Source organism: Lepisma saccharinum, chromosome 13 (genome assembly GCF_977018435.1).
Source record: "Lepisma saccharinum chromosome 13, izLepSacc3.1, whole genome shotgun sequence".
In the NCBI taxonomy this organism is placed as follows: Eukaryota; Metazoa; Arthropoda; class Insecta; order Zygentoma; family Lepismatidae; genus Lepisma; species Lepisma saccharinum.
This window is the reverse complement of record NC_139241.1, coordinates 55,458,704-55,482,979: the sequence shown is the minus strand read 5'-3', so window position 1 is coordinate 55,482,979 and position 24,276 is coordinate 55,458,704. Positions and strand designations below refer to the sequence as shown.

At 39.9% G+C, this 24,276-nt stretch overlaps 1 long non-coding RNA gene across 3 annotated transcripts; it reads right to left on the bottom strand.

Moving 5' to 3' along the window:
- Positions 1–1,119: 1,119 nt before the first annotated feature.
- On the bottom strand, positions 1,120–23,076 carry LOC145997306 (uncharacterized). Of its 3 annotated transcripts, none has more exons than XR_014442883.1 (3): positions 22,969–23,076; positions 6,212–6,351; positions 1,120–3,854 (listed from the first exon to the last, which is right to left on the bottom strand). It is a non-coding gene; the product is annotated as an uncharacterized LOC145997306 (long non-coding RNA). The 3 variants fall into 3 exon arrangements; XR_014442884.1 differs by having other exon boundaries at positions 22,964–23,064; XR_014442882.1 differs by lacking the exon at positions 22,969–23,076 and adding an exon at positions 19,648–19,944.
- Between the last annotated feature and the right edge of the window lie 1,200 nt (positions 23,077–24,276).

Here is a 24,276-nt window from a genome sequence, read left to right as displayed (position 1 = left end):
TTCGTTCTCTAGCAAATTTCTTGTCATTAACAGTCGCACACATTGTATTCCTTCACTGTGTTACCTCTATGTGTTTGCAGAATAAATTGCCAAACATTGGCAACCAGTAGCAGCGATTGGGTGATAAAAGAGGGGGGAGGGTCAAGGGCAGTTTATTTTTCTTTGTATCCAACGCTTAGCATTAAGAGGCCATAGTGCCGGAGGTAAAAAGTGCCAAAAAAGTGTGGGGGCAACTGTCCCCCCCCTAATTGTTGGAAATGAATAAATTAGGGTGTAGTTGTTTTGAATGTGCTGTAAGAAACAAGGTTTATATGTTCCCAATTAAATTAGTGTTTGAACCACAGAGAGGGGGAATAATGAAGTGGGCAAACAATATTGGTGCCACGGAAATTTGAAATCTTCTAATACAGTGCTTTTCGACGGGTCCGGACACACACCATATAGCCTACGCCCCTGTTCGATACCCATCAATACAGCAAAACAGTGAGTTGGAATGGGGTTTTCCTATCTCCAATTTAACTTTCATCATTGTCTTCGCTCCCCCCTCCTAATCAGAGGGTCTGCGCACGCCTATGGTCGTCATGGTAGAATATTAGATATTGAAGTGAGACCGCTTGCAACAGGTATGCCATTGTTCCTAATCTGAGACAGAAGCCTCATACTTTCATAGACTGCGGAAAATCTCCACAAAGATCAGCGATTTTGACTCTTATCAACATTGTTCCACAGATAAACAATACTATTTTGAGGGCAGCAGGAAGATTTAAGCACAGAATACGTATTTCTGTGATTTAAGTGCCGTGGAATGTTTGTCGGTTCAGGAAATGTCCGCCGGGGTGAGCTTTTTTGGAACTACTGAAGTCGAAAGTGTTGAGACTCGACAAAAATGCAGAGAGGTAATCCTAATTTATCTTTCCAATCATTTAATACACTACTAACCTCACAGAAATACACATGCACAACTTTTTATTTTCATGGTAATCACTAGATATTGCCAGCCACACAGATTTTTATTGGAAACATTACTTTATTAATCTCTTCAATTGCTAGATACAAAAATATATGTTGTATTATATATATATATATATATATATATATATATATATATTATACATTTAACTCGTTCATAAAGTACATAAATAAAGTGACTGTTTCACAAACATGAGAAAATAATTTCATCTATTTGATTACAATTTTCAAGATTTTGTTTATTGATTCATGTTTATAACTTAATGTTTGTACAAGTGCTAAAAATGTGTGGTTCAGGAAAAGGGGCTCGACTGAAGTGGTCTCCTACTTGAAGTAAATTGAGTTCAATGTCTTGCCTAACTGTTTTATCCCTTATTGGCTACTTCGAACCAGTGATGTGCCGTAGACTATAAGTTTACGTCTACATGCGTTGTCTACACGTAATCTACGCGTAGATTACATTGGGTTGTAGTTTACATAGACTACGTAGACAATCTAAAGTGCATTAAAATTAATTTTCAAGGGATTCATGAAAGAAAAGTGACATTTTCAACTATATTGGTTCCTAACGAAATGAAAAGAATCCTATTTACAACAAACTTCTCTTCTCTTCTATTATCAACTCTGGAAGAAGATAAATAGTATGCAAAAAACAACAACAGATGGCAGTCGTGAGGCAAGAGTGGTCTTTTCCCCATAAAACACTAGAATATTTCCTATATTAGGTTTCTTCCTAGGTGAAAAATTGTTCGAATTCGGAAGGGAGCGTATGAAAAGTTCTCCGCACACATCAGCAACTGATCCGCAGTATAATTTTCTTCTAATTCCACGGCGCCCTTTGCTAAGTTTTCACCTTTCGCCATGTTGTTTACATAGATTACCTAATCTACGTGTATAAAATAGTCTACGTGTAGAATGTAGACTATCGTTGTTTACGCGTAGACGCACATCACTGCTTCGAACGTCACCAAACGACTCAAAAGGTAGGCAAGAGTTCGTATACAATCTGTCTCAACAAAAGAAGATCGTTTTGAATCTTTCTGCTGCACTGTCTATACCACTAAAAGTTTTATCTTGAAACAGCTCCTGCTGGAGGACCTTGGCAGCCATCATGTAAGTGCTTCAATCCACCGATAGAGGCGCTGGCGACAGCACGTGCTTTGTTCTCAGCCAACCAGAGCTCGCCTTTCCTTTTCCGAGGGAAATTTGAACGCTTTGTAGCCATATTCGCAGCGGAGGGGAGGAAAGGTAACATAGACATAGGGATTAGGTATTTCGGAGGGTGAAAGGGCTTCAATAGTTCATTGATATTTTCTGCTTGCCCTTTCGAAGTACTTGTGGAGCAGCAAGGAAAGTCGCCATGTTTGCACTAAACATGCTTTCGACAACAACAACCCACTCAGTGGCGGGAACTGTACCCTCCTCAACTGTCTCCTACCTCATTGTCAAGTGACCTCATCACTTGTACACGAATCTTAAGAAGCAAAGATAATATTTTACAATGAAGAGGTGTGGCACACGCTGGACACAACTCCAAGGGAGATGTCAGACAACATGAAATTATCAGTCTTGGTAAACGAATGACTTGTAATGCAGTTTACAAGTAATATTTACTTTTTCGAGTAAAGTTAACTGTAACTAGTTACTTTTTAAAAATAGTAACTGTAGCTTGGTTACTTTTTCAAGTAACTAGTAGCGAAATTAAAGGTTATATTTATAGTTAGTTTTTAAGTTTTCTCAGTCAGATTTTTGCAATATCTTGCACGCCTGTAAGAGTTACCGTGTTGGTGAAAATTAAAATTTTTAGATACAATTTGACTCCAAAATAGCCAACTCGTGGGCCCCAAATATATTTATTTCAAAACACCTGAAACTTGAGAGTCAGATTACGTCGTTAATTTATTTTCTGCGTTTACAGGTTGAGAACGAGCCATAACTACCGCAGCCTCCAATCAGCAAGCGAGTCGCTGACGTCATCTCAATGCAGCGCCAATCGCTTGCACTTTTGCTCACGCTCTAGGCTGTTCGTAGGCTCGCTAACTCAACTGGGAAAGTTCGGAAAGTAATCTGACTTTACAAACATCCTTTGGCCTCTATAGTTCAGCGGTAATTAACAAAAAATAAGATTTTCTACCAAAAAAAAAACTTCAAATATAGAGTTTACTATGAATATATTGCCTCCATACTTTCAAATTAAAAAATAATTTTAATTTTTTATCGTCAGAAGAGGAAAGACTAGTCCACTTGAAATTCATCTTTGGCGAATCGTGAAAGATGACGTTTATTCTCAAAAACCAAAGGATCTGCATCACTTGCAACAGTTGATCCAACTGGCGTTTGAGAATATCAATAAAGATCGTCTATGTTCCAAAATATGTAAACCAGTGCCTAAGCGATGTGAATTGTGTGTAACGAAACAGGGTCTCCATTTTGAACAACCTTTGTAAAAAAAATTAGCAATATACACTTTTGAGGAAAGCGACTTTTGTCCCATCCTGTACTGTATTATACGAGTATATCTAGAAAAATAACTGTAAAAGTAACTTAGTTACATTTCTGGTGAAGTAACTGTAGTTGTCGCTCAATTACATTAAAGAAGTAACTTTACAAACACATGCTTAACAGTCCCTAAATGATTAAGAGCAGCTGGGGCATGGCAATATCAACTCTTTGTCTTCAATATAATGAGTTCGGACCTGGATTGAACCTAGCGTATCCCCGAAACCCCTCGAACAGGTCATTGAAGCCGAAAACATAAGGGTCTGTGCAGCTAGGAATTCCTCTCAGTTCTCCAGGACAACATTTTTTCCTTCCGGGACACGTGTCGTCACTGCGACACATCTTCCCGTAGAATCCCAGCTTCATTGGGCAAATGCCAGGCTTGTCTGAAAAGATAAAAGACTCAACTCAATTCAACAAAATTTTATTGGACTTAAGCCTTACATGTCGCTGTTTATGCCCAGCATCATACAAATTTTACACACAAATTTCGAAAACGCTCTTAAATACATTTTTTTATATAACTACATTCAGTCATTCATTAACAAAAATAGATTACAATACCAGCTTTTCTTATAAAAGCAAGTATAATAAATATATGCAATTCTAATATCTGGTGCATACAATATTGAAGTTATATTAATGGGAAAAGGAACATTAATTTTTGATAATGTTTTGTATCAAGTCTTTCGTTCCTCTCAGTGAATTGGACACTCCAAAATAATATGATGAGCATCAACTCTTAAATCACCACAGTCACAATTTGGAGATTTTTAAATGTGTATTTTAATAAATGATAATATGTTCTCGCGTGACCACTTCATAATCTATTTTTTAAAGCAATTGCATTCCTTGATCCTTTACAATTATAAAACCAAGTTTTTTTTCCTAGTGTGATCAACATAAGGTTGATAGCTTTCACGAACACTTTCTAATGAATTATTACACCATAATTTCCATTCGTCAAAAATTTTCTTCTTAACCCTCGACAAAAGATCTGTGTATAGTGTAATGGTAACTGAATTGTTTCATTCATTTGGGCAGCTTGTTGTGCATATCTGCCGGCTTGTAAAAGAAAAAGAGCCAAAATTAATCGCCAAGCACAAGGTGCAATTGTTCTAGGTTGCTTCATAACCTGTTGTCAGCGGTTACTGGTTTACGACTTGACTTGAGTTTTTTAGTCCATCTTTATGCACAGATAGGCTAATTTGGATTGGACCTGCAGTTTAAAGTATGATCGGAACCACTTTGTGCCTCCGTGGGGTATCGAACCCGGAGCCATTTGATTACAAGGCGATAAGGCCATCGAGGAGATCCGCTATTGGGTTACGAGAATGTCAAGTGAAGAACTAGGATCTTCGATTTCTTCAACGCATATAACGCCAAAATATATTAATTTTCGCGAAAAGGTGCCTTATTAATTTTTATGTGCTTACGAACTCATGAAGAACCTCCCCGGTAGACTAGTGGATAATGCTGTCGCCTTGTAACCAAGGGGTCCCTTGTTTGATCGGCGATGCAGACACGATGATACAGGACAATATGATATCCGATTTGATTATTGGCTTATTTATATGGTGTTATTATTGCTCATTTATACATTGTTGTTTTTATACGTTTATCCGTGTTCCTTTGTTACGACACACACCCACACGTACAGGGTGGGGCAAAAGTCATGTTACATTGGAAAACAACGCATAGGCGTGCGCCGACCCTCTAATTAAGGGAGGGAGGGAAACCTTGATGAAAGATCAGTCGGGGATGAAAAACCTCATTCCATCTCGTACTGTTTTACTGTATTGATGGGTACGAAACGGGTGCGTATAAAGTGTGTGCCCGGACAGATTGAAAATTCCCTTATGTAATTTTAGACGTATTAAATGCAGCAACATAGAGGCAGCATAACTCACGAATAAAGAATGTGAGAGAGTTAATAACAAGAAATTTGCCGGAGAACGAAGCGGGAATGTTCAACTACACAGGAAATAATGCACCCCCTTTCCCCGTAGTTGCTTAGATCTTTCATTAGCTTGAAAGCACGTCATTTTCTTTAAGAGTATAATGTCGTTTAATAACGGCAATAAGATATCTCTACACTAAATTTCTAGGTGAAAGTATATAGCGGCATGGACGTCCGGAAAGGGAGAGGGTGGGGTAAGGATGGCCACACCTCCCCCATGGCAAATATATGTCAACCTAAAAGTACATATTTCACACATATAGGCTAATTTGATTTCAGTTGCAGTAATTTACATTATTATAATGGGGATGCAGTAACGTGATAATTTCAAACTTAAGGGGTGTTTTTGAGGGGACAACCCAAAAATGGTGGCAATATGCCTCGTGAAAAAATCTGCAGACGTCCATAATTAGGGGAGCAATCGCCTCCCCCCATCCCGTGCTCACGGAACAACGTGCATATAAACATATGCACATAGGTATGTTGTTCAATATGCACACCATCTGCTGGAACGCATGCTTCAATTCGACGCTCCCAGTTGGGTAAGACGTCTGTAGTGTGGTGGGGGGTGATGGTGCCTGTGGTCCTTTCTTTGGGATGGTCCTGGCTATTACTTTTCTTAGCGTTCACGATGGCTTTTCCATGTCCGTGCAAGTAAAAATCAAGGGTGTTAGTTCTGGCTGCCGGAGTAGCCATAGGGTGTTAGGTCTGGCTGCCGAAGTAGCCATTCACCTATATAACCTGAATTTTGCCACATACACTACTATCAGCGGAATGACTTACCGTAAGCTAATAGTCCTTCAAAGCAGTAGACGTACAGGATGATGGAAACCAATAGGAACTTTTCAAACATTTCTTTGCAGTGGGTTCTCTCGTTCTTCTAGAGTAAGCGTACCTTCAGGATGATGAGTCTTAATCACAACCTACAAGAAGAAGATAGTGATTGTGCATTTAATGTACAGCAGATATGTATGTTGCTACTAGAGATGGTACACATGGGATCTAATGAAGAAACTTGTTTTCTTCTCGGTATTGACTCGGTAGAGGATTAACGATTTTTTGTGACGCATATTGTATCTACCAATTTGAGTTGGCAATCCTACCAGAATGCACGTGCGCATGTTCAACATCCCTACATCCGTGGAGAGTTGGGAGTCAGGCAATATATGATCTGTTATTAGTATACCAGGCAGTGTTGCCACACTGAAGGGAAATTTCCCTTTTGCAGGGAAATTGGGACCGAATTTTTAGGCAAAAGGGAATTTCGATTAAAAATACCACGATTTCAGGGAAATTTTAAGACATCTCACTCTACATTGTTACATTTTATGTTAGGTTCCAGTCTCATATTGACACTTATTTTCTGTTTCTTCTTACATCTGGTCCTTTGAATACAAACCTGTATCTATTTATATTTCTGTTAGGTTTATTGTACGGTGCTTTTCTGCACCTTCAAATAGTAACGATGAGGATTAACGATTAAATGGATTCATGACCAGGATTCAAACCTGGGACATCTGGTCTGGAACCGATGAAGCTGATATGTATGTGAAAAATATGTTTAACATTTTTTATTCATAGGAACATGGACCAACGGAAATACTACTACTACTACTACTGCTGCTACTACTACCGATAATACCCCCAGCACAACCAATAATAATTATAACAAGACTATTATTATTATTTTGTTGTTGTTGTCTTAGAATTTGTTTAGGTGAAGGGAAAAATTTGTCCAAAAAGGGAAATTTTGTCCCTTGAAATGGGAAATTTTGTACCTTGAAAAGGGAAATTTTGTCTCTTGGAAAGGGAAATTGTGTCCTCATATTGTAGCAACACTGGCAGGTGCAGAGGCGGATTGCGGCGGTGGAAGCCTTCATCCAAACAGGCAACGAGCACTGCGGCAGAACAATGAAGATCGCCATGCACCTGTGCCAGAGACACATACCATTCTGAGGTGGGTTAGGCAGTGGAGAGCCAAGGGTGACATTGTGAACCGTCAGTCACCGTGAAATACTCGCTATTCCACAGGACATATTGAGACGCGCGTCATGGAAACCTTCCAACATCGCCTCGAACAGTGAATCCAAGCAGAAGGAGGGCATTTAGATGTCATTATATCCAAGGTGCACTGATGTCTGTATTGTCCATATTATACACTACAGGTTGGCTCAAAAAGTCACTTAACACCCTCGGTACAAGGCCACTGCAGCGCGCAACGTGGAAATGGTGATGACCAATCGTTGCCAGGCCAAGGGGAACTACATTGATGCCACCCGCACGCTCGGCGGCCATCTTGATGTCCGCCATCTTGAATTCAACTTCAGAATTTTAAATGGGAAGGGGTTGATATGATATATCAAATCAGGCTAGAATTTCACGAGAAATGCAATGGTGAAGGTTATTTCGACGTATCTTTAACCAGTAAAAAGTTATGACTGAATTCTTGTACCAATTTGCTCTTTTTCGAGGTGATAGAAAAATGCCTTAAAATTCGTTAAGTAGATCGGTAATGCATCGAGATCAAAGTGACGTTACGTCTAGGGAGAGAGGTTCGCATGCCATTGCACAAGATTTTAATCGGATACATCCATGAAGAGCTGCGCATTATGAATGGTTGTCGCGAACAATTACAATGTGAAGCTTCCATTAAATGAAAAGTCCTTCACAGTGACAAGGCTAATGTTTATGTCCATAAGGAAGTTCATAAACAGAATATTCGATGCTTTTTATCTGATAAACCCATTTTCGACAGATCTAAGCTGAATGGTTAGTGCTGGTAAGTTAATGGTGTGGCGTGCTGTGTGAAACACGATTTGGTTAGTCCATTTTCCATCAACGGAACCTTAAATGCTTAGGGCATCTTGGATTTGTTAAAAAACCAGTTTTTTTTCATCCTTGCTCATGGAAGAAGGTACTTTTTACAGTTTTTTCAATAAGGAGGAACACCAGAACACGTTGTGAAGCAATTTCTGTCCAAAGTTAGTTATCAGATGACAAGGGTCGCATATTCTGTTTATGAACTTCCTTATGAACATAAACATTAGTCTTGTCACTGTGAAGGACTTTTAATTCAATGTAAGTGTCACATTGTAGATTGTTCGCGACAACCATTCATAATGCGCAGCTCTTTGTGGATTTATCCAATTAAAATCGTGTGCAATGGCATGCGAACTTCTCTCCCTAGACATCACTTTGATCTCGATGCATTACCGATCTGCTTAACAAATTTTAAGGCATTTTTATAACACCTCGAAAAAGAGCAAATTGGTACAAGAATTCAGTCATAACTTTTTACTGGTTAAAGATACGTCGAAGAAACCTCCACCATTGCATTTCTCGTGAAATTCTAGCTTGATTTGATATATCATATCACCGCCTTCCCATTTAAAATTCTGAAGTTGAATTCAAGATGGCGGACATCTAGATGGCCGCCGACCGTGCGGGTGGCGTCAATGTGGTTCCCCCTTGGCGTGATAACGATTGGGCATCACCATTTCCATGTTGCGAGCTGCAGTGGCCTTGTACCGAGGGTGCTAAGTGACTTTTTGAGCCACCCTGTATATTTAATACCCATGTGCACATTTTTATTTCATAACCATATAAATTTACTACAGCACTCGCTGTCTTTCCGTTGGCATTTGAAATTGGTAGATACAATATGCGTCACCCTGTATGAAGGTAATGCTGCTCCTGCTCGTTGCAACATGCCATGAAGATATACAGGTAGAATGAAATGTGGGTGTAGGGCCACATAAAAAAAAATCTCATTCATTTGTGGAATGTTGTGATCAGCACCACCTTTCGGACTCCTTTACACTTCAGAGTTGCCCACAGGTACACATTCTTTAGAGGCTGGTTAAACCCCAGAGCAAATTCATGCTTGTAATGGGACCCGAGTACTCTGCGTGGCGGCCAGAAGCCTTGTCGAGTATCTCTCTCTCCCTCTCACTATAGATAGAGAGTAGTGTATTAAGGCGAGGAGGGACAATTTCCCCTAGGTCTTTCTCGCTGGGACAGCTGTCGATCACTGTTGCCAACTACGCTCTTTTGGAGCCAGATCTGGCTCTTTCGTGCACTCGTTACTGTGAACTGTGGCACCCGCCCTCTACCCCATCATGATGCCACCACTGGCTCCGGCCCATAAAGACCAACCATTGCCATGAGTGTACATTTTGTACGTGACGTGATATTCATATATAGGCTGCGTCACCCACTCCCCTCTTTCCTCCCCAGGTATTTTTATACCGCGTGAGGCACCTAAAAGTACCACCTGAAATAGCGAAGAAACCAGAAACAGTAGCGATGTGAGGTTTGCGGGAAACAATAATATCAAATGGGGCTCGTAAATCGGAGGTATGGGGTGGGTCGAAAAATATCGACAAATGGGGCATCTGGAGCAAAGTCATATTTTTTTTTAATGGAACGATATACAATAACATGCATAATATAAAAGAGCACACGCAGAGAAACACAACGCCGTTGGTCTCATGCACCTACTGCACATAGGAACGAAGATATGGCCATGTGAAAATATGTAAACAAATTAACAAGTGGCCCACTTGACCGTCAGTACCACGGCATGTAAGACTTCTCAGGTGCCTGACAGAACTGCCTTTATGCAGAGCAAGTTTTGATAGCAGGTCCACGAGATCGTGTTAGTTCATAGCAAGCAGTCGTAGTGGTAAGAGCGAAGATTATGGTGTTCACAAACATAGAAAAAGCGGACATGATCCTGATTTATGGGGAATGCCGAAAGAATGCCTCAGAAGCCTACCGTGTGTACGCAGAGAGATATCCGGACAGACGACAGCCATCTCGACGTCTGTTTGGTAAGTTATTTATTAAATTAAGAGACACCGGAAGTGTAACACCACGAGCACGTGTGCGGAACAAGCCAACTACAGGTAAGACAGGTGCAACAAATGTTCTCGCCGCTGTTGCTGTGAATCCGCACGTTAGCTCCCGTGAAATTGCCAGGGATGCTGGGATGAGTCAGCGAAGTGTATTGCGCATTCTGCACACACACAAGTTTCACCCATATCATATCTCCCTCCATCAGGAACTTCACGGGAATGATTTTGTGGACCGTGTTCGGTTTTGCACATGGTTGTTACGACACGACACACCCGATTTGTCACGTATCGTCTTCACTGACGAAGCAAATTTTACCAATCATGGAAATGTCAACCTAAGGAACATGCACTATTGGTCGGTGACAAATCCACATTAGCTTCGCCAAGTGGAACGCCAGCGCCCATGGAGTGTGAACGTGTGGTGTGGTATAGTGGGTGAACATCTCATTGGCCCTTTTTTTATACAAGGGACACTGAATGCTGACCGATACATACAGTTTTTACAACATGAACTGCCTGTACTATTGGAGGACATACCACTTCAGACAAGGAGGGACATGTGGTACCAACATGACGGGTGCCCAGCTCACAGTGCAAGACGCGCTACAGCATGTGTGGAAAATACATTTCCAAATCGTTGGATTGGACGTGGAGGGCCTGTCAAATGGCCGGCTCGTTCCCCAGATTTGCCACCGTTACACTTTTTCCTGTGGGGAAAGCTGAAGGACATTGTCTACCGGGATGTGCCAACAGAGGATATGCAACACCGCATTACTGCGGCCTGTACGCTTCTTACGCAGTGGTTCTTCGACATACTGTCATGGTCATTTTCATTATGCTGTAACACTGTCAAATACATGGTGCTGACGATGTCTACTGTATTTTTTCTTCCTTTAATAAGTTCTGTCTTCATCTTGTCCAATGGCTCTCCACATCTCATACTTGTACATGCCGGGGTACTGACGGTCAAGTGGGCCACTTGTTAGTTTGTTTACATATTTTCGCATGGCCATATCTTCGTTCCTATGTGCAGCAGATGCATGAGACCAACGGCGTTGTGTTTCTCTGCGTGTGCTCTTTTATATTATGCATGTTATTGTATATCGTTCCATTTACAGAAATATGACTTTGCTCCAGATGCCCCATTTGTCGATATTTTTCGACCCACCCCATACCTCCGATTTACGAGCCCCATTTGATATTATTGTTTCCCGCAAACCTCACATCGCTACTGTTTCTGGTTTCTTCGCTATTTCAGGTGGTACTTTTAGGTGCCTCACGCGGTATATAGAACTGTGGCTTAAGGTGAAGATGTCAATATTATTATCCGGGAATCCTTTATTTTCGATTTCATATGAACATCATAAAATTATTGAGATGGGTAATGCCTCCAAATCTAGGCGGTGAAAACTAAGAATACATTTTCATCACTTTAAAGATAACGGCAATAGCAGCGCCCCCACCCCTCTGACACCTAAATTACCCTAGGATACACTTTATGCAGCCTTCGTTAATCTAGATCCTTGAAAGTCATCTTAGCTCTTCGTGAAATGTAGCTCTTTTATGCACATCAGGTTTGGCAACACTGCCAGGATGGCTGTACGATCCATTGAAGATGATATTTGCGCTAGAAATAGTCGAAACTCCCATTTGTTTAGCCGTAACTTCAATTTGAAGTTGTCTCTCCATAAGGAATACATGGGATTCTGTAAGTACGTATTCATCACATTTTTCAAACATCGTATCTAGCTTAATAATCAACTTTAAAAACCGCTTCCACTTGCAACATGGGGAGAAATTCATACTCTCAAATTATGCTGGATTTTCTTTAGTAGCAGTGCGAATTCCGACGATATTTAAATAAATGCATGCCTGGTGCGAAATTGTTCCTCCTAACCTTAAAAGGATTTCCACAGCGCATGCTCAGAAGCTTCTGGTGTTGCCTTGCCCATAAATATATTGGTCATAGCTGTACAGCTCATTACACAAGCTCCTACATCTTCAGTGTACCAGCCACTTTCAGAGGTATGGCTTTATCACAGGCAATATATTCATACGGGCAATATTCCTGCACAGCTGCCATTGGAAAAGCCAATAGGATTCTCACAAACTACAGGCATTTGTTCACATTGACTTCATTCTTACAGAGGACAGAGAATAGTTGGAGATGCTTCATTTAGCTGGTGACTGAACACACCTAACGAGCCATTAATCCGAATAATTAAGATTCGTTACGCGACCTTGGGAAATATCACGTGTTCAAAGCTTGCTTTCTGATTTTATGCGATGATGTAACTTCAGTTAGGGCCCATTAACATAACGTTACACATTGTCATACTCGCATCCGTCTTCCCACAATGCACAGCGAGAAAGAACAATGGAATGGGGACTCACTTATTACCTTCTGTAAAGAAAACGAAATCGTATTCACGAAAAGGTTCACATGGCACGAAAAATGACGAGGAAAACGTAGCTGCTGAAGAAACTGTGCGATTCGCGAATGGGAAAGACAATCTTTCACTTTCCTTCCTCCAGAATCAACGAATAGGAAAATTGCATTTTCTTCTTCTGCGCGTTTGCGAACCGTGAATGGTAATCGTGTTGTTATGCGAAAGTCACCGGTTCGAACCCTGCAGGCCGAAAGTTGGAACAATTAGACCTCTCTGTCCTTCCATTTACTAGTATTCAGTGGCGGCGGTTAGGGGGGGCAAACACCCAATTGTCAACCACACTTCCACGCAGTACGCCCTGCACTGCATTTTGCAGACTAACGAGGCTTTGGTGTCTGAACCTACAGCCAATATAATCCTCGTTCATGTGTGTTTGTGATTGTCCTTTCTTCCTCAACTTTGCAATTAGCCAAAAGTGCAAGAAAAGCGAAGTAAAGTAAATCAAATCAATCAATTAATCAAGTTGGACCTTAGTTTATGACTCCAAGCGCCAACGCTTAAATAAAGGTGTGGATCTTGATTACGTGATTCAAACCTTCTGTCAAAAAAAAAAAAAAGAAGTTTCTTTCAAGTTCATATTGTGTTCATATCGGCTAAGTAGGATTGTGTTGTAACTGCTGTAACGGCTTCTAAGTTTCCTTGCGATGAGGGAATATCATCTTGAGATTACAAAGGGTCTTTAAGGAGGACAAGTCCCTCGCGGGCTGATGCACCACGGGAAATATTTATGTTTGTTTATCATTGGCGTACGCAGGATTTCTTCTCAGAGGATGGTGGAATTTTAAAGGTGGATATTGCATAGGCCAGGGTTTCCCAAACTTTGTTGATTCACGGCTCCCTCAGTGATTCAACTTTTTTCCGCGACGCCCAAGTTAGAATGCAGGCCTATCTAACACTTGTAACGCCCAGTTAGTGTAGTTAAGTTCTTTGCCTTAAGTTAAAAACTAATCACATACAGTAAAACCTCGTTAATGCGTACCCCGATAAGCCGGACTTCGCTTAATCCGGACAGGCAAAAGGCAAAAAAACAAACAAACAGAATGCAAGGTTTTAAATGCGGCTAGAAGTCAACAAGAGAACTTCCCAAAGAAAAGGCAATCAACCACTGATGAAATTCTGTTTCCCGCAGACTTTGTACTGTACTGTATAGTGCATTTAGACCTATGGCCCTACACCATAATAAACGTGTTTTGTTGCTATAAACGGAGTTTTAATGCACTTTCTACTGTTATTTTAGGTTATTTCAGTTAATCCGGACTTTCGTTAAACCGGTCAACTACCCCCCCCCAATAGTTCGGATTAACGAGGTTTTACTGTATTTGAAATTCAGGAACATTTCATACGTAAAAAGTACTAAACCTATGTGTAGAAAACAAGTAAGTGTCATTTTAGTGAAAATATTGGACATTGGGAACCACGGGCATAGGCTGTGTTCTTACGGAGACACATAATACAATTTTTATTCTTCGTTTTAAAAGTTATTCAAATGCAAAAATGAAAATTTGGGTCATTTTAAGGGAAGTTTCTTTTACAACTTTGGCTTTCCCGAGTTCTTTACGGTTTTCATTTGAAAATTTTGATTCTCTCAAAATTTCGGAAGGGGCTGTAGCCCCATCAGCTCTTCCCGGTCTACGCCAGTATGACGAAACAATTGTTTTCTTTCCGTTTTGAAGATGTGGATAATCGGGGATTGAAACTTCCTTCTAAATGATTCATAGGGGCACTAGCACCCTGTATAGGAGTACCTTGACGAGGATAGGGGGGCACTCACCCTCCAAAATTTCTAGGTTTATTAAAATTTACATATTTGGGAACGGTACTGTAGATGTTCACGTGGCCCCAAGTTACGCTGCTGGCTTCCCGGTAACACAAAACCCTCGACATCCTTTGCTGGACAGCCTCTTGCTATATCAATTACCGCTTTCCCCTGCCACGATGAACATCCATCATTGCAAAGTTGGGTGGGAGGAGTAATTTTCTGCATCGTCAGTTAACATACAATCATTGACGATATTTATCCGAAGGGAAAGGGCGTTTAAGGGTGGGGTTCCTTAGTTATTCTGTTGCATGCAGAAGTTAATTGGTAGACCTGCATTGCGTTTACCAATAAGGCATCTTACATCAGACTGGCCAAGTGGTTGTATCAGTGATATAAAGTCCCACATGTTGAGCCCATAATATGTAACCTGTACATGAAGATTCAAAGGTCAAATGAAGAATTAAAAGTACAGTGAAACCTCGTTAATCCTGACTAATGGGGCCCTCCCCGATGGCGCAGTGGTAGTGTCATCGCCTTGTAATCACGGGGTCCCGGGTTCGATACCCGGTAGAGGCACAAGTGGTTCGGATCCCACTTTAAACTGTAGGTGCAGTCCCAATTAGCCTTACTGTGCATAAAGTGGACTTAAAACACCAAATCAATCCAATCCAATCCAATCCTGTCCGGATTAAGCGAAGTATGGCTTATCTGGGTCAGGATTAACGAGGTTTTACTGTATTGAGTTACTACATATGTATATATAGCCTATAGTTCAACTGTATTTAAAACGCTCGAGATTGCCTTTTCCTCTATTACAAGAAATGCACTTTTAAGGTATTTGCGTGCTACGAGAGCGCACGATTTATCATAACGTTAACTCGCTCCCGCTGTTTATCACGCAGGAGTACCTAAAAACATCCGTCTGCTGATTCTCAACTTAAACACTATCATCTCGATCTAATTTTTAAAAAACCGCTGGGAAAAACTAAGCCTAAAATTCTCGGCTATAGAGCAAGAAGCAGCCTTGGAAAGAGCATTTACAAAAAAAATCTACACACAGCTTTTTACAATTTCAGAGCTGTGTGTATTAAAAACCCCACAGCAATATAAATCGTTGATCTGCACTTTCGACACATACGAAACTGTTTTCGTATTTAGTTATTTAACCAAAAACTAAATATGCTGACCAAGGCAGAATTTATTTTATTTTAAAACATAAACCAAATGTTACGTTTCAACCTTCTAGCAAGGTCTTCTTCAGACTCTGAAGAACATGACATATAGTGGGATGAGGCTAAGCAGATAGGAAGGGAGAAGAGAGTACTAGTGAGAAAATGGAAGGAGGCCAAGGAAATAGAGAAGAAAGGGAAGAAGACACACTGAACTGGAATGGGGGACTGAAGATAAACAAAGAATGGAAGAAGGTGTTAGAAAGAGTGGAAAGGACAAGAGCGAAGGAGGAGAAAAGAAGGAAGAGGAATGAAGAAAGAATGGAAAGAGAGCTTGAGATAAGGAATCCAACCACGTTCAAGATAAAAGGAAATGTTTATCTAAATCGCCTGTCAGGTTGACAGGAGAAGGCCACCTGCTGGAACGCCTGGAAAGGAATGTTCCAGATCAACAACTTTCTAATAATCTTGTGTCTGGAGGGGGGCGATGACCTAAAAAAATTAGGTATATGACCTATAGAATGTCCTAAAAAATGGGAAAAAATGACATAAGAAATGCAAAAAATGATCATAAATTTTGTGTCAGGTTAAAAATTGAAATGAAGAGAAAATTAAACAAAATGTAATCTTGCTTTTAAAAAAAGGCACCAAATGATGCCATATGCACATACAATTAAAATATGTAACGAGGATTTCCAATGGAAACAACCGAATAATTTTAAAACAATTTAATGAAAGAGTCGTATACACTGAATCAAGAATATTACCAAAATGAAAGAAGTGACAAAATATGACGAAACAATACACCGAATATTGCGAAAAATGACTGAAAAATACCGAAAATCGGGGAAATCTGAAAATTGGCAAAAAATGCAAACAAATGCACTTGAAAATTACCTTTTTTGGGTTCTAGACGAAGTGTAATATTATGTGTATCTAATGGGAATCGTGTCCGAGATGTCAGAAAAAATATGACATTTCATCAACTTACGCTCCCTATATATATATATATATATATATATATATATATATATATATATATATATATATATATATATATATATATATATATATATACATATATATATATATATATATATATATATATATATATAATCTTCTTGTTTTGTACCTCATTTCATTTTGTATTTGGTACAGTGGCTGAAGAAAACCATGCTAGAGGGTTGAAACGTAACATTTAGTTTATGTTTTATAATAAAATAAATTCTGCCTTGGTCAGCATATTTAGTTTTTGGTTATCATGGAAACAAGGCTTAATGAAGATATTTAATGTCGTTACTCTATTCTTTCGTCAACCGCGACGATACATGAAAAATGTATTTATTGACATTAGAATTTTGGTGTCGTCAGCACAGTGGCTATTTGCTTTCGTCGCACAGTAAGAAATAAGAAAGAAGGTTAAACTAAATTCTGTGCATGGCGTTTTTGAGTTTAGAATTATTTCTGAGTTTGAAATTTGTTTTAAGTCTACTTTATGCACAGGCTGGCTATACGAAACTGGACCTACAGTTTAAAAGTGAGATCCGAGCCACTATGTGCCTCCGCCGGGTATCGAATCTGGAATCACTTGTTTTTGGGCGATGACGTTACCCCTACGCCATCGGGGAGGCCTTCTGTGCATTTCACTGTACCACGATGACGCATTGGAGGTGATGGGATCAGCACCACACTCCTGTCGCATTTACTCGCCGTTTCAAGATAATATACCAGGTGCGTACTCAATTCGTTCGTCCAGGGAAACTGCATCACAAATTACTTGTTACAATCGCAGATAATTGTCTATTTTTATCCTTCTTTCCTACATATCTTATCGTAGCTCATCGCAACAAATTATTTTGATTTACTTATTTTTCATACTTTGCGTCACATTCCTGTAAAGTTTGTCTCTTCTCAACGATGAGTAATAATATGATGAAATTGATGAAGCGATACTCACAAAGAACACCCATGCATACGCCGGGATTCGAACTCGGGACCCCTGGCGTCGTAGCGCGCTGTGCTAACAACACACAGAAAACTAAATGCATCATAGCGATTGATGCAAAACCCGTCGATTGATGCACTAAAGTGTGTTTTACGGCATCTGCGAAGAATCAGATTCACATTTGATGCATTTTAGTGCATTTTTGTATGTCGTAAAAGAAACACCAAAAGTGCATCATGTGATGCAAGTGAGGATTTCTTTCAGTAGAGATGCAATATAATGCATCATTTGATGCATTTTGATGCACCTTCATGCGTGTTGGTGCACCGGCCTGCATCTTTCTCGATGATCCACTGTAGCTCAGACTAAACGTTCAAGTGCATCCTTGAAAAAGATGCAGGACGGTGCATCAAAACTCATCAAAAGATACATTATAATGCATCTCGACTGAAAGAGATCCTCGCTTGCATCAGGTGATGATGCACTTTCGTGTTTCTTTTACGACATACAAAAATGCATTAAAATGCATCAAATGTGAATCTGATTCTTTTCAGATGCCATAGAACACACTTTAGTGCATCAATCGACGCGTTCTGGTGCATCAATGGGTATGATGCATTTAGTTATTTGTGTGCACTCCGCAACGAAGGTCGGGTCTCCAAAAGGCATCGTTCATTGCAGCACAAGCTTATGGCCGTATAAAACCAAAGGAATATGACTCCAAAAAAAAAATGCGTTTTTCAGTTTTGTTAAATAAACTGCTATTAACTCTGACTCTGACCCTTAGGAGTAAGGTGGAGTCATGTATCTAGAATTCACTGACTCTTTTCAAGAGCGAGTCTCCTCGATGGCGTCGTCGCCATGTAATCAAGGGGTCCCGGGTTCGATACCCGGTGGAGGTACGTAGTGGTTTGGATCCCACTATAAACTGTAGGTCCAATCCCGATTAGCCTTACTGTACATAAAGTAGACGTAAAACAACAATTCAATGAATCAATCTTTTTAAGAGTCAGGCAGGGTGTGAATTTAAGGAGGGGAACGCCGGTGATGCCCCCTACAAGAAATTATCCAGGAAAAGAAAATTATTTTTTATCCCTGCCAGGGTTGCCTCCCCTCAAACAAAATGAAATTGAAAGTGTGTAGTGTACAATTTCTTAACTGTGTGACAAACACAATTAAAAAGATGGCTTAGTCATCAAAGATTTCCCTGCCGAAAAAGCATGCAGCCTTGTGGATTAAAGAAGAACAACATTCTGCAACTGAACAACAGGCTGTTTTCACTTAAGTTTTCATGGCACAGTGCTTTTATTGTACATGTATTAAAGTGATCACAAGAAACTTGTAGGTAGGTTAAGTTTGAACTTGGTTGGTTGGTTGATTTGATGTTTTAAGTCCACTTTATGCACAGTAAGGCTAATCGGGACTGGACCTACAGTTTAAAGTGGGATCCGAACCACTATGTGCCTCCATTAAGTTTGAACATGGCCACAGAAATTTGGTCAAGTTGTCGGTGTTACTTGTTCGATAGCTCTTTTTGTGAATGATGTTGGGTTTTCTTAGAATGTAAATATGTTTCTAATTTTCTTACAATGTAAGTATACGGTTTCTATTTTTCTTAGAATGTAAATATACTGTTTCTAATTTTCTTAGGATGTAAATACACTGTTTCTAATTTTCTTAGAATGTAAATATACTGTTTCTAATTTTCTTAGAATATAAATGTACTGTTTCTAATTTTCTTAGAATGTAAATATATTGTTTCTAATTTTCTTAGAATGTAAATATACTGTTTCTAATTTACGTGTGTATGTGATAAGTTTTATCTGGGTTAGTTTACTGACTGTTAACATATATATATAAGTTTGCATATCTCCAAAAATGAAACCACAAATACGCCACTTAGTGGGCACCCTCCCCCCCAAAAAAAGCTTATTTCGCACAGCAGAGTCAGGTATATTCCTAAGAATACACCATTTCCTCTCTCCTGCACATTTGACAAAATTAAGAGTTAAGTCCCCTCAGTCGGCGTTATATACTCACCGACTTGCCTGCTACGTTGTCGCAGAAGACAGTGACGAAGTTGCGAGTTGCCGCTGCAGAGCTGAGAACGATTTGCTAACATCCTTTGTTCTCGAACACCTCTCAAAATCCAGCAAGTGTCGTGCGTTCACATCCCCGTGCAGAAATATTTCTGTCTTGCAATTCCAGACACTGCAGTACCAGCTGTCGTCGCAACTACCAACTAGGAAATGGAAGACCATCCCTTTCCTCTCTCGTTCCAACAATTCTTTTCTTTCCCCAAAAGAATGCCCGCATTGTTCAACCCACCGTACCTCCTTCCATGTCTTGATCAACTTTCGTTCTCTGCCATGGTAAAAGAGATTTCGTCGCGGTTACTGGGTCTGCAAGGTGGGTTCAGGGGAGCGTGACTTAATTGTCGTAGATATGAAAGAATTAGGGTAATATATGTCCCGCGGGATTGTATCTCGTGTAAACAAGCGTTACGTAAAGTTTCAGGTGAAAAGGTTTTGTGGCAATGTCACGCTACTGGTCTCTACAAGGTTCTGTTGGATCGTGACATTTTCATACGTCTCGTGTGAAATTCGGCACGCTTGATGCACTATATTTTCTTCCTGCTATTGACGAGGCATGATCAGGACTCAAACAAGGATCCTTGGTACACGCGCGTGGCCAGCTTGAAAATTTAGGGGTGGCTGCTTAGAAACTAGTAAGTTAGTAAATGTTTTAGCATAAAATAAGTGACAGTGTCATTTTAGTAGTCCATTTAGGAAAAAAAGGGACATTTGTTCATTTGGTTTATGCTGTTGATATAAAGTTGAAAAACAAAAATTATGGCAGGACAACTCATTATAATGATAATAAATATTTCCCTGTCCTTGTCTATAAACTTTTCTATTAACGCAACAGCGCACCAGGTCATTTTAATAAAATAATTGCAGTTTTATCCATACCCATGGGCGCCCGTAAGGGGGGGGGGGCAAGAAGGGCCGTGTACTCCCCCCTGGAAAATGGAAGTCAACCAAAAATTATTATTTCACACATATAATTCATTTCAGCCACAATATGTGTTAATAATTGCACGAACAGGATAAAATAAAATTTAAGCAATGTTTTTTCAGGGAACAACACTATTATTGTGGAAAATGTGCCTTGTTTGCCCCCTTGGGAAAAAATACCTTCCTTGCCCCTCCCTGAAAAAATCCTGCGGGCGTCCATGTATACCTAATGATGTTACTTACAAAACTGAAAGTTCTCTACTTGTTATTTGAACAAAAGTTAGTTTGTCTACAATGTTTCAGCTAAATGTACTACATTCATCAAGAAAACCTGCTTCCTATGCGAATTTCTTATCTGTATATATCTTTAAGCGTATAGATATGTAAAGATGCATAGGCTTATAGATATCTGAAAGCAATTTAGAATTTCTTGAAAGGCAGATCTTTCACGAAGGTTAAGAATTGTAATGAAAGGAAAATTTTGAAGCGATTATGAAATAAAAATACTAATTAACTCATATGTTTGCATTATTATCTAAATAGAAATCTCCATTCGTTCTAGATTTCAAATAACTACGAAACATTTTCACTTTAATTCAAGTTGCTTTTCTGCCACTTTTCATGGGCATGTTCAGGGAGATAAAATTGTCTTCTTCTCCGTTCTTCCTCCATTGTATCTGTAACTACTTTGTCTATTTCTTTACTTCTATGTTCTTGATAATAGTTTCCCAGTGTTAGTATCACATCGTTCGTGTGTACATCCTATCTTCTTGATCATTTCTTCTTCTGTGTTTCCCTCCAATTTTCTATGTCTTTATTCATTCTCTCTTTCTGTATTTCTTTCTCTCCCATCTGAGTCGATACCCACCCAATACTTGAAAATTCAAATACAGTAAAACCTCGTTAATCCGGACAGGCAAAAGGCAAAAAAAAAAAAAAAAAAAGCAGAATGCAAGGTTTTAAATCCTTCGGGCACATCATCATAATATGGATATCGCGTGTGTACGTACTGCATTGCCGTATTGCTTTACACGTATGCGGACAAATGGATATCCAGGGGATATCCAATGGATGTCTATTGGATATTTCTGGATATCTATTGGATATCCAGAACTTCCGATACAAATATCCAAACGACATCCAATGGATATCTTTTGGACATTTGTGTGCTGTGTGGGACTGTATTGTATAGTGTATTTAGGCCTATGCCCTTTAAATACACCATAATAAACGTGTTTTGTTGCTATAAACGGAGTTTTAATGCACTTTCTACTGTTCTTTTAGGTTATTTCAGTTAATCCGGATTTTCGTTAAACCAGTCAACTTACCCCCCACCCCCATCAATCCGGATTAACGAGGTTTTACTGTAGTTGCTCAAAACAACCATTAATATTTGCGTGAAGTGTTCCACTCTACGCATCAATTTACAACACTTCTGTTTTAAAATACTCAAGAATTACGTTTGATTATTAAATTGAGTTTTTCACACAAAACTGGTGCAAAATATAAAGGAACTTTGAATTTTGCACATCTTTCAGCATAATTAGGTTCCGCGAAAGTGTCCGTGTAAAACCAATATGAAGGAAAAGTATCGGCAGAAAGACATTAATTGTGGGGGTTTTGATTTAAAGACCCTCCTGTCTTCATTTCACTTATCCAAAATACTAATTTCATTCTGTTTTCTCCCTGTCTCCATAGTACTTTGTCTACGATATTAATTTAATTGTGGTTATCTCCCTGTCCCATATCACTTATCCAAGACATTAACTAATTGTGGGTTTCTCCCTGTCCCCATAGCACTGTCTTTGTGACATTCATTTAATTATGAGTTTCTCTCTCCATAGCACTTTATCAAGGACATTAATTTAATTGTGGTTATCTCCCTGTCGCATAGCACTTATCCAAGACATTAACTAATTCCAAGCGATACTTTCCGATGCCGATATATCGACATCGGTATCGGCTCAGCCTTATATGAATGTCAGTTTCGTGCTCAGAATCATTTACAAAGGTTGTTTTGAGTCAACTTTATGCCAAGAATTGATTCAAATCCACCCTTTACTTATACAAGCTAATCGAAACTGGACCCATAAATTAAAGTGGGATCTGAAATCTGAACCACTGTCCCATGTGGCCCCGCCGGTGATCGATTCCAGGACCTTCGCATTACGAAGCTCGCGTTGTGTGGTCGGTTCATTACCTTTCCCCCGAACTATCCGGGTTCGAGTCTCGGCCTGTGATGGCTATCATCAATTTCATCCAATCAGAATCCATCCTCATCGTCTCTATTAGACTACAGATGAGGCAAAATGACGCAAGCTAAGAAACAAGACACACACCTTACCTAAATGGTATGACAGCGCTTTCTTCCCGTTGGACACAAGAACAGCACAAGCAACTAACGGTCCATCGCGAACAAGAGTGGAAGTTGCAAGGTAAATGCAAGACTTCCTGTTGGCGCAGCAGACAGAAGAGAGAGAGAGAAAGTGAGGGTGGATATTTCACGACCTCTTACCTCTTGTGCGTGGTCATTCATGCGTGCAAGCTCTCTTGAACACATGCGTTACGCAGCGAGAAGACCGGCTCGTTAAACCTCCACTTATGGACTCACATTGTCCCGGGGAATATGTGTCACTCTCCAGCTTCCTTAATTCTTCAACTGTTACGCTTTTTTTTCTTCTTCTGCGTTTTCCTCGGTGAAAAGGCCCCTTGTTTTCCAGGTTAGTAAGCTTCAGTTCTTACCTTTCTGGCCAAGGCGAGGTCATTTTACAGGCTATCACGTGACGTTCTATTTGCTCTTGTGTATTGTCTTTTTACAAAGACGTTAATTGTGGGGGTTTTGCTTTAAAGACCCTGTCTTCATTTCACTTATCCAAAATACTAATTTAATTCTGTTTTCTCCCTGTCTCCATAGTACTTTATCTACGATATTAATTTAATTGTGGTTATCTCCCTGTCCCATAGCACTTATCCAAGACATTAACCCTGGAACGCTAACAGGGGTTACCAGCAACCCCAGGGAGAATTTCAAACGTTACTACTTCTGGCAACGCTGATGTCTTGCCTATACTTGCTCTTGATTTTATTTTAAACTGGATGACATAACTATTCGTGTTTGGTGTTATGTAAGCAGAGAGCTTTCAAATCGAGCAGGTTGGTGTTTGGGGTGGTGCGTAACCCCATGTTAGTGTTACCGTTTGGATTTTTGCAGTAGGCCTTTCTTACGTTTCGATGCAAAAATGGCAAAAAGAACACAGAATTCTACTCCTACGTGTTCTAAACAGTTTAAACCGGCCGTGAGGACATCGGACAATAACTTTGGAGATGTTGTGAAAGCTTCGTTGGACGAAGATGATGACTATGATTCCGACAACGGAGGATCAGATTTTCAAGACAACGTTTAATGTTACATTGGGTCCAAATCCGGGGGGGGGGGGCTAGGTGCCAAAACTAGGGGGGCAAAGGCAGTAGATAAGATTTAGCACAGTGCGGGGGCAAAAGTGGTGAAAACTGGGGGCAACTGCCCCCCTCACCCCCCACCAATCGCCCCTCACGAGTATGGTACAGTAGACGAACAGCTCCTTGAATTTCGCGGTAATTGTCCTTTTAGGGTATATATACCTTCAAAACCCGATATATATGGTATAAAAAT